Source organism: Neovison vison, chromosome 12, assembly GCF_020171115.1.
Source record: "Neovison vison isolate M4711 chromosome 12, ASM_NN_V1, whole genome shotgun sequence".
Taxonomy (NCBI): Eukaryota; Metazoa; Chordata; class Mammalia; order Carnivora; family Mustelidae; genus Neogale; species Neogale vison.
Window position 1 is genome coordinate 28149438 of NC_058102.1, and position 10984 is coordinate 28160421.

The 10984-nt window shown below is 41.5% G+C and overlaps 1 long non-coding RNA gene across 1 annotated transcript; it reads left to right on the plus strand.

The window, feature by feature from the left end:
• Positions 1-414: 414 nt before the first annotated feature.
• LOC122892041 lies at positions 415-9766 on the plus strand. Its single transcript, XR_006381354.1, has 3 exons — positions 415-494; positions 6389-6518; positions 9550-9766. It is a non-coding gene; the product is annotated as an uncharacterized LOC122892041 (long non-coding RNA).
• The last annotated feature ends 1218 nt before the right edge of the window (positions 9767-10984 follow it).

The window sequence follows — 10984 nt, forward strand, 5'->3', positions numbered from 1 at the left end:
AAATACTTAAGGGGTTAGTTAGAGGGAGGTGACAAAGGTGAATTTCTGTTACCTGTTTTTTAAGATTTCATTTATTTATTTCAGAGAGAGAGGGAGGGAGACCACACAAGCAAGGGAAGAGAGAGAGGAAGAAGCAGACTCCCCTGCTGAGCAGAGAGCCTGATGCAGGGCTCTATCCCAGGACCCCAGGATCATGACCTGAGCCGAAGGCTGACATTTAACTGGCTGAGCCACCCAGGTGTCCCAATTTCTGTTATTTTATTAAGGCAAGTTGATGGTAAAGACACTACAATGTGTTTTCAAGGGATTTAAAGTGAAAATTATAATCATTATATTGAGAGCTTATTAGATGCACTTAAAAAAAAAAAGAATGGAAATTACAACCTATAACATGGTTTTGCCACTAACAGGATAATGGCATGCTTTCCGTGTTTTCTCATTGGAATGATGATCTTCTTTGCAAAGTCGCTGTAGCCCAGTTTTCAGCTAAAACAGTAAGTGCTTGGGGGGTTGTTATTGGCCTTCTAATCATCTAGAATCTTTTCAGTGATAGTTCATCTCTGTCCTGAGAGATGGCACTTTGCTCCCATCTCTAGAGTAGCATTTACCATGTTTTGTTGCAATTTATCTGCTATGCACTTGGCTCATTCTGCAGGAGGAAGTACCTAAGAAGGCAAAGCCACCATTCATTTTTGTAGACCAACTTTCAGGCATGAAGGAAGCATTCACTACATGTATCAAATGAAAAAAAAAAAAAAAAGAATATATTTTCTTTCCAGTATAATCCAAGTCTTGCTTTGGTAGGCTCTCATTGACCTTAAACTTATTAGAAATAGAAATAAAAATGTTTTCTGTTTGTATAAGAAGGGGATACTATTGATCTGCTGTCACTTTGAAATCACAGCATGAAGTGGGTGATTTCCTAGGATCAGTGATGGATCAGGAGAGGTCAAATCTCACATTTCACCCAGGTTTATTAGAGTCAAACATGTTTCAAACTTGTAACTTGGACTGTTTTTATTGTTGCTAGATCTTTAATTTTCATTTCCCTCTTCATTCTTGAGTATAAGGACAAAATGTATTTATTATAGAAAACATACAGATATGTGTCAGTTAAGGTTCTTTGGTCATAAGTATCAGAGACCACTAAGAGCTGATTTAGCCAAGAAAAGGTCATTTATTGAAAGGATGTGAGGACTCTTCCAGAATGGACAAGAGGCCAGAGAATCAGTTTAGAAATAGAACAAGAAGAGCAGCTCTAGGAATTAATGGAGGTGGAAACTGATTGCTTAGTTCTCGTGCCACTATAGGATTGAATGGGTTCTGACATTTTTCTTTCCCAATGCAACTCAGCTAAAATGTCTTATTGGCTCATCTTGGCCAATATACAAGGTTTTTGGCTTATACTGGCTGGGTGAGTGAAAGGATATGACTAAGGAAAGTTCATTACTTTCCCATCAAAATACACACAAAAAACAAAAACAAATGACACACATGAAGAAGAGGTTCTAAAAAGAAATCAGAGGCACTAGCGCAGGGCCAGAATGAATGGGGGTAGAGAAAAAAATATAGTTATTTAAACCATAATCATACAACCACATGAAGATAGCAGTTGACATTTTATGTTTCCTTTCCAGACTTTATTCTAATCATAATGATGAGATTAGGATCTTACTATACATAGTTTCATGTTTCACTTTCCCCCCTGCTATTAATCATATTTCTAAAGAATCTTTTTTAATCATGGCATCAAATTTCATTCTTTTGGCCATTCTACAGTATACTGAACTACTCTCTAAAAAGACATTTTGGCTGTTTCCTGTTTTCTGCTGTTGTAACACAATGACAAAGTGACATGTAGGAATAATATGGGCTTTGATGTCTGGGAGAATTGAATTTAGAGTCCAGTTTTACCATTCCCTAGTCAGGTGCTCTTAGGTAAACGGCCAAATCTCCGAGTCCCCCTTTCCTTATTACAGTACCTTACAAATCTGGACATGTTGAGTTTGAAAGGACTGTGGGCTACCCAAGTGTACATAGTGAGGGGAAGAGCTATAGGCTAGAGGTGTAGATTTAAAAAATATATATTTTGGGGAAGTATTTGAAGTCCAAGGAGGATATGAAATCAGCCAGAAGGAGAGGGTAGAGAGTGAGAAAGGCGGGAGCCAAGAATCCTAAGTGACCGGGCATACTCCAATTTAGTGGGAGGGGGAGGGAAAGGGCAAAAGTCACGTGATAAAGAGCAGATAGTGGAAGGAAGAAAGAAGGAGCATGAAAAGAGTGTAGAGGAGCCCAAGGAATTGTTTTAAGAAGAGAACAGAAAGGGAATGGTCAGAGAGCCCCACAGAAAGAAGAGATGTTGGAGGTCAAGAATAGAAGAAGAGGGAGCACTGGAGGTGGCAGTGAGGGTCACTAAGGCAAGGGCTGGTTTGGGACCAGGAGCTGGGCCCATTTCCACCGAGCAGAGAGTCAGAAGCTAGAGAATGTTATGCAGTAACTGTAGAGTGTTTGTATAAAAAACAAACAAACAAACAAAAAGCCCCCATTTCTAGCAATAAAGAAGAAGAAAGAATGGAATCGAAAGGAAGAGAAAAAGCTACAGGAGATCAAGGGAGGACTTTTCTTTTTCAATTGTCTAAGAGGCTTCAAGGTTCTAGGCTGTTGGAAAGAAGATAGTCAAGAAGGAGAGGTTTCAGGCACAGGAAAGAAGGAGAAGTCACTCATTTATGTATTTCTTCATTCATATATTTATTCACCAAATTAGAATAGAGTGCCTACTACACACCATTCCATGCACTAGGGAACAGCAAGGATCAAGGCAGTGTAGGCTGCTGCTTTCAGTGGGGGCGTACTTCTAGGAGAACAGATAGTTAACCCTCATGACAGCATGACAGCAATACCATGGAAGTAACTCAGAAAGAAAATATTAAGAGTCAATGTATGCAGAACATCAAAATAGATTTACTGTTTTGTAATGAGTGGCTGCTTTAGATCAGATGTTTAGAGATGAGGCTAAGGAGGTAATATTTAATCTAATAATTAATTTAAATGAATACTTAAAGAACAGCTTTGCAGTCTAGGTAACAAGGGCAATAATAGAAGGAAGAGATGGGAATGTGATCAGAAAGGAAGGCATAGCCTAGATATTGAAGGATGTTGTCGGCCATAGTTTTATTCCTTTTTTTTTAAAAAGATTTACTTATTTGAAAGAGAGAAATTGAGCACTTGCAGTTGTGGGTCAGAGGCAAAGGAAGAGGGAGAGGGAGATAATTCCAAGCAGACTTGCAGCTGAGCATGGAGCCTGACTCTGTGCTTGATCTCATGACCCTGAGATCACAACCTGAACTGAAACATTGAAACCAAGAATCGGACACTTAAACCGACAGGGCCACCCGGGCACCCTGGCCACGGCTTTATTCTAAGTAGGACTAGAAGCCACTGGAAGGGACTAATATGACTATATTCATGTCTCAAAACGATCATTCTGTCTGTGGTGAGAATAGAATTTAAGAGGAAAGAGCAGAGGATAGGAGTCTGTTAAGAAGTTATTGCTACAGTCAAAATTAAGAGATGGTGTGACTTGGACAATGGTGGAGATGACAGGAAACGGTTGGAATCAGACCATATATCAATGTAGAGTCAAGGGACATGCTGATGGATCGGACATGGAGAAGTAGCGTAACACGAAAGAGAAGATTTGAGAAGGGCTTATGGCCGAAGCACTTGAGGGGAGAGTGGATGATTTTATTGGGCTGGGGAAGACTGGGAGCTATGTGAAAATCCTATCAGTTATATGTCAATAAAGCTGAAATTTTAAAAAAATGAGTTCCAGACTTGATAAGAAGATGATTGATGGGGGAATTACTTAGAGGAACATTTCTTGCCTGCCCTTCCTCTGGCTCAGTGATTGCGGTTGTAACTCCCATCTCCAGGTTACTGAAAGCATGTAAGAACGATTTGGACAATCCGCTTTTTGGTGGCACTCATTGTTCTCTGTGCTCTTTGGTCCAACCTTCTGCTCGCTGGCTCCATACTCTGACTTCTGACCTACCTTCCTGGTTCTGGAAAGTCCTATATCCTTTTTCTGACTTATTATTCAGCTCTCCATCTGAATCCCTGCTCTCCATACTTCCATGGTCTTAGCATTAGTCTCAGCTTCAGGATACTCTGTCGGATATTATCATAATTTCCTCACCATGTTTTACCATTCCACAGAACTAAAGCAAAAGAACCTTTGCTCTCCTGAATCTCCTGCTCCCCAACCTATGGGAAGAGAATTCAGCTATTTGTAATCTGTTAAACTACTAGGTAAATAAAGCCAATAGTTTACATATTCTGATATTCTTCTTCTTCTTCTTTTTTTTTTTTGAGAGAGGGAGAGAGAGTGCGCGTGTGCACATGGGGGGAGGGGCAGAGGGACAGAGAGAATCTTAAGCAGGCTCCATGTCCAGCATGTGAGCCGTAGGCAGGGCTCAATCTCACAACCCTGAGATCATGACCTAAGCTGAAATCAAAAGTTGGAAGCTTAATTGACTGAGTCCCCCAGGCACCCCTGTTATTGTTGCTCATAAGAAAATTCTTCTCTGTTACAAGTACCAGTTTAAACCAATTTCTTGTTAGGATTCTTATAAAAATGTCTGAATGTAGGTCTTTACTAAACTGGGAGGCCGACACCACTGTATTCTCACCCACCATCTTCTGTTACTTGAACTTCTGAAAAATCTCCTAACTGATCTTTCTTTGTCCATCCGTTTCATTCTCCACAGTATTGCTGGAGTCACTTCTACAACATAAACTTGATCCTAGCAGTCCCCTGCTTGCAAGGCTGTAGTGGTTCTCCTTTATCTTTAGGATTAAGCCTGCTAATCCTTGACAGAGATACTGGGGGGGGGGGGTGGTCACTAAATGGCCCATGTGTGTCCTACATTTTCCAGCATTTCTCTAGTGGTTAGTTGGATCTTTGTGACTAGTTCTGGATAGCAGTGGATGAACGTGTCTTTTTTGGGCAAAAGTATTTAGGAATCACTGTCATACATGCTCTTCACCTCTTGTAGTGACCCCGAGAGCCACATGTTGGGACGGTAACATAAAAAGATAGCGGGATCCCTAGTGTCTGAAATACCCCATGGAGAATTGCCCTGGAATGTCATCTGAACTGCATTGGAATTTACTTGACAGAGAGACAAATCTTTGTCAGTTAAGGCACTAAACATTAGGTTTCTATCTCTACAGCACAGGCTAGCCTACTGGGTTGGTACACATAGTGAGCATAGCCCCACAGGCTCTAACTCCAGCCCGTCTCTCCAGTTTGTTCAACTGCAGGGCAGGCAGGACACCTTTCACTTCCTCCAAGGTATCATGCTTCCTCCTGCTTTTGGTTACTTCCCAGTTGCACGGTAATTTCTGCCTTTCCCCCATCCTCCTTCTAACGCATGAACTTTGGTTATGTCTTACTCATCCTTTAGGTCACAAGCTGACCACCACTTCCTTAGGGAAACCCCCATAGCTTCCCTTCATCTTGCTCCTTATACATCATTTCAATTACTTGTATTTAAATAAATCTGTCAGCACTGCTAGACTCTAAGCTTGGCCAGATTGCAGACCCTGTCCTTGTTAGGGACTCATCACTGGTCCCTACACAGTGTCTGGCATTCTAGTAAGGGCTGGACAAATACTTGTTGAATGATGGAATGATTGACTGAACGAATCAGTGGAAGATAAATAAAGGTGAATGGGATGAAAATTACAAAGAAAAAAAAGGGAAATGTGGTAACACATGGGATTCAGCCTGAGATGTGATAACACATGGGATTCAGCTTGGGCAGAAACTAGACTTGGTGTTGGTTGTACTTTCTAAGAAGCCATGTAAAATACTGATTCTAACCAAAATTTCTCCTTCATCCTCTGTGATACCACCTGAATTATTTGAGTATAAAGGAAATCTTTCATTAGGAATCTCTAGCACCTTTCTGTTGCAGGTGGGATAAGGTTCAAATATGTCAGCACGGCATAGGAGTCAATTAAAGGCTGGCTCTTACTTTTCCTCATCTCCTCCCGCCTCCTCCATCCATCCGCATGCACACTCTGCTTGCATCAAAGCAAATGCTTCATCCTTTCCAAAATATGTGTGAAGATCCCCCCTTGCCACCTAGCCAACTCGTACTTGTATTTTAAGACTCAGCTTAAATGTCGCCTCCTCTGTAGAGACAGTTTTAAGCCCCTAGTCTTAGACACTCAGCATTTTGGACTTTAATAATGCTGTGTCTTGATGCAGTATTTAGAGTATTATTGTTTATTTCTGTGTGTGTCACTCTCACTAAGAGGGGAGATCCTCTGAGTAGGGACTGTGTAACTCACTCCTTTTTTTTTTTTTTTTTTTCTATTACAGTGCGTAGCCAAAGGGGAAGCCCTGTGAGTGCATAGCCAGTAAATGAATGAACAAAAGAACAGAAACAATGTTGGAATATTGCAGGGGATGCGATTTCTAGTTTCACTCTGTTTCAAAATATTTTTCTTGAGTGAGTACACAGGGATGGGAGTGGAGGCTGCACGGGGGAAAAATAAGTTCTTGGGTGCCTGGGTGGCTCAGTCGGTTATGCATTTGCCTTCAGCTCAGGTCATGATCCCAGGGTCCTAGGATTGGGTCCCATGTCAGGATTCTGCTTGGCGAGGAGCCTGCTTCTCTCTCTTCCTTCTGTTCCCCCAGCTTGCGTGCTCTCTCTCTCTCTCTGTCAAATAGATAAATAAACTCTTTAAAGAAAATACGTTCTTTTAAAAGTGATTTCCCATTTTTATGATTTCTCTTAGGACCCAGTAGGTTTCAAAGTACCACATAATATGGATGGCACGTTTCAGACTCCATGGGTATTTATGAATTTATTAATTGGTAGCCAAATCTTTATCCAGAATGTACATACCTTTGATTTTTGATGAATAGAAAACAGCTTTTTCTAATTACCTTAAAATTAATGTTCTGCATACATTGAAAATTCTGAGCTTTTCTTTGAAAAAAATTTTTTTTCCTTTGTGGCACATGTAGCTTAACATTTTTTCTATGTTGGGAGTGGGGGGAGTTTGGTTTGCTTTCTCTTTTGTTCTAATTCTAAGTGTTTTTTGAATTTCTATTTTAAAAAAAAAATTTTTTTTTTTTTACAATCATTCAGACTTCAGCCCTAGAAAACCCCATTTCCCCTTCCCCGTCGAGGATATTATTGCAAAAGGTTATTAGCTCTTGATAACTGTCCAAGATTGTGTCACTGGCCCAGAATACTAGACTGATAAAAAAGTGCACATACCCCAGTGGACTGACTAGTTAAGAACCTATTGAAATTCTAGCCTAAACACCCAGCACTGGGTCGGGTTTGCTGGTATCTCAAACTCTTATCGACTGACCACTGAACTACTTCCTCCACTCTCCCACCCCCTTAGGAGCTGGAAGGGTTTGAAAAGTAGTGCTTTGAAGCCTTGGAGCAGCCTAAGAGTAAATAATGCTTCACGGCCAACCACGTATAGCTCAGGATCTCTAATTAAGGGAAGAGGCCTGAGGATTTTTGAAGGAGAGGGATTCTTACTCCTTTGTGATTGGTCTAGGGATTCAGCAAGATCACAACGATATAAGATATAAAGGTGTCGGAGGCATAGAGGGGCTGGTTTCAGTTATGCGTGGTCTGGAGCTGGCAAATCTGCCACAGAGCACTTGAACCTGGCTAAAAAATTCCTAACATCATCTCCAGGACTGTCAAGAGCAACGTTCTTGTGTGCGCGCGCCGGTCTGTCGATGCGTGCATGCGCACGCGGACACGTGGTTTTGTACCTATGCATTCTCCCATCCAAGTACCGGGGACGATTGTGTTTTGGCTCACAGGTATAAAGTCCTGTTTTCTCTGTCAGGTGACCATGAGTTTTGTCGTACTCAGCAGGCCTTTTGTCTAATGCATTGACACCCTAATGAAAAACAAAAGGTACATTCATCAAAAGAGACAAGATTACTCGAATCATAAATGGAGAACATCAGGGAGGCTAGCAACAATAATAATAATAAATTGCAGCTATTGTCCACAGAAACTTGCTTTTCTAAGGTACTTTGATAATTACCTGTCAATGTTTCAGTTTCCACACCCGCTCCTTGAATTGATGGAGTCTATTTATATCACATGAAATTCTTGTATTTGCCTCTCAAAGTGCATTCCATTCCCAGGCATGACTAGGGCAGAGGTTATTTTATTTTTCCAGAGGGGAAAGTGGCCTTGTTGAGTCTGACACATGGAAGCAGTGCTTTCTGGTTGAAGGCAAGCCAAACAAAGAGACGAATAAACATCAGCCTTTGTCAGGAGGCCAAAGGCGAGAACTATAGCTTGGATGGTTTGGGGGCAAGTAGTGTCCCATCCCCAGCAGAGGGGTACTTAGCTCTCTCTCTGTGCAGCTCGGGTGATGTCTAAGTCCTTGTCTTTGTCAGGTGGTGTGTGGAAGCTTAAATGCAATGTCTGCACAAGGGACAACAGGGGACGGGAAGAATGGAGCCCATAAAAATCTGTTAGGCATGTAGGAACTTCGCGGATTATAGTTTGTCTTTATGTAAAGAATGTCCTAATATGAGGGGCTGGTTTTAATAAAACTACATGCATTTAGGGATGTCTGAGTGGCTCAGTCAGTTTATCATCTGCCTTCGGTTCAGGTCACCATCCCAGGGTTCTGGGGTCGAGTCCCACTGCAGGCTCCTTGCTCAACGAAGAACCTGCTTCTCCCTCTGCCCTCTGCTCTCCGTGTTGTGTGCTCGTTCTCTCTCACTCTCTCTCTTTCTTTGACAAATACATAAATAAAATCTTAAAACAAAACAAACTCTACGCATTTAAAGATAACGAATGTCCCATAGATTCAGTTCTTTTTTGTTGTCTTTCCTCCTAGTCACAGAAGTGGGGGGATTGGTTGCCCAGGAGGTCACAGCAGGGAACTCCCTTATTTCCATCAGAGGAGAAAGGGATTGAGGGATCTGAGTGCTGGCAGTGCTTGTGTTACTGTGGGACTTGGGGACAACTAGTCTGTCTGCTCTAGACCTCAAATTCCTTATTTGTTCAGTGAGAAAGTTGGGCCAGATCCTATCCAGTTTAAAGTTTATTTTTTTTTAAATCTTAGTATCCTTCATTTTTCACACAGTGTCTGCAATAAAAGTGGGGATCGACCAGTGTTTATTAAATGGATAAGCCAAGCATCGAGTGTTTCACATAGACGTAATTTACCTGTGCTGCTCTCCTGTTCAGTCTGTTAGATGATGGTTTTTCAGAACCACAAGGGTTATCCAGTAAGGCTGGCCCATTCCACAAACACTCATTTTCCTCTTTCTTACTGTGTGTGGGAGACAGCCTCTAAGATGGGGCCCTGTGACCATGAGCTCCTCCTATTCATGTCCTCGTGGGATCCCTTCCTCTAGAGTGTAGACTGGACATACAGACGCACTTCTAATGGGCAGAAAATAGCAGAAGTGATGGGTCACCACTCTTGAGATTAAGTTGTTTAAACCCAAGATTCTGTTTTGTTCTCTCCCTGGTTCAGAGCCCCTGCTGTGCGGGAAGCCAGCTGCCATGTCTTGAGCTCCCTACGGAGAGACTCTGATGTCTCCAGACACCATCCAGCAGAGACCTGTGGCTGCCCATAGTCACGTGAGTGAGCTTGGCAGTGGCTCCTTCCCTCGTGGAACCTTCAGATAGATGACTACTGCCCTGGGGGAAGCCTCAGTCGTTTACTCCTGGGAGACTCTGAGCCATCCCCAGATTCCTCTCTCACAGAAACTGTGAGACAGGGGCTCCTGCGTGGCTCAGTCAGTAAAGCTGCTGCCTTCGAATCAGGTCATGATCCCAGGGTCCTGGGATCAAGCCCCACACTGGGCTCCCTGCTCGGCAGGGATTCAGCTTCTCCCTCTCCCTCTGCCTGCTGTTCCTTCTGCTTGTGTGCTCACTCTCTCTCTTTCTCGTGAGTGTGCACTCTCTCTGTCAAATAAATGAATAAATAAAATCTTTGAAAAAAAGACCTGCGAGATAAAAAGTGTTTGTTGTTTTAAACTGGCAAGTTTTGGGGTAGTTTCTCACATAATATATTAGATGACCAATTATGTTACAAAAAGAACCTAAGTCTATCAGATAATTTGAAATGCATATAATCTAAATAAGAGATAGGACAAATATACTAATAACTAATATGTATAGTTGTAATACTACCAATAACTAATTCCCACATAGAGCTTATAATGTGCTCCAAATTGACAGGTATGTATATATACAAATACATATATATATATATATTATATATATCACATATATAATATATATATACATATATACAGATATATATATGCAAATATATATATCACATATATACACATATATGTTACATCACATCCATCCATATTAACCCATTCATTCCTCACAACCACATCATAAAGAACATGACATAACTGTCCCCATTTTACAAATGATGGAGTGGATTCACAGGAATGTTAAGGAAACTGTCCAGGGTCATACAGCTTGTAAAGACTGTAAATGGGAGACCAAAAGTATAAACTCAATTTTCCAGATGGCTTGCTTGTTACTGCTATGCTATAGTGTACCCATAAATGATATTAGGGGAGTATGACAAAATGATGAGAGATTCAAAGGTGTGATTACAGCCAGCGTAAAGGATAAGAATGGGCCTTGACGGAGGACGTGAATCGTGGCATGGGAGGGATTAAACACAGTGAGAGAGATGCATAATATAAACTGTTCCCTGTTGCCATGGATTGAATGTTTGTGTTCTCTCAAAACTCATTTCACATTTTGTTAATATTTTGCTAATTGTATGCAGTTATCACTAAAATTGCTGCTGGCATTCATTCGTCCCTTTGCTAATGGTTTCATTATTTACTTGTGCCAGCAAAGTGGACGCATTGCATTCTACTGAGTTCAACTTGACCCAGTGAGGACGTGAAGTCAGGCGGCAGGGTGGGAATAGG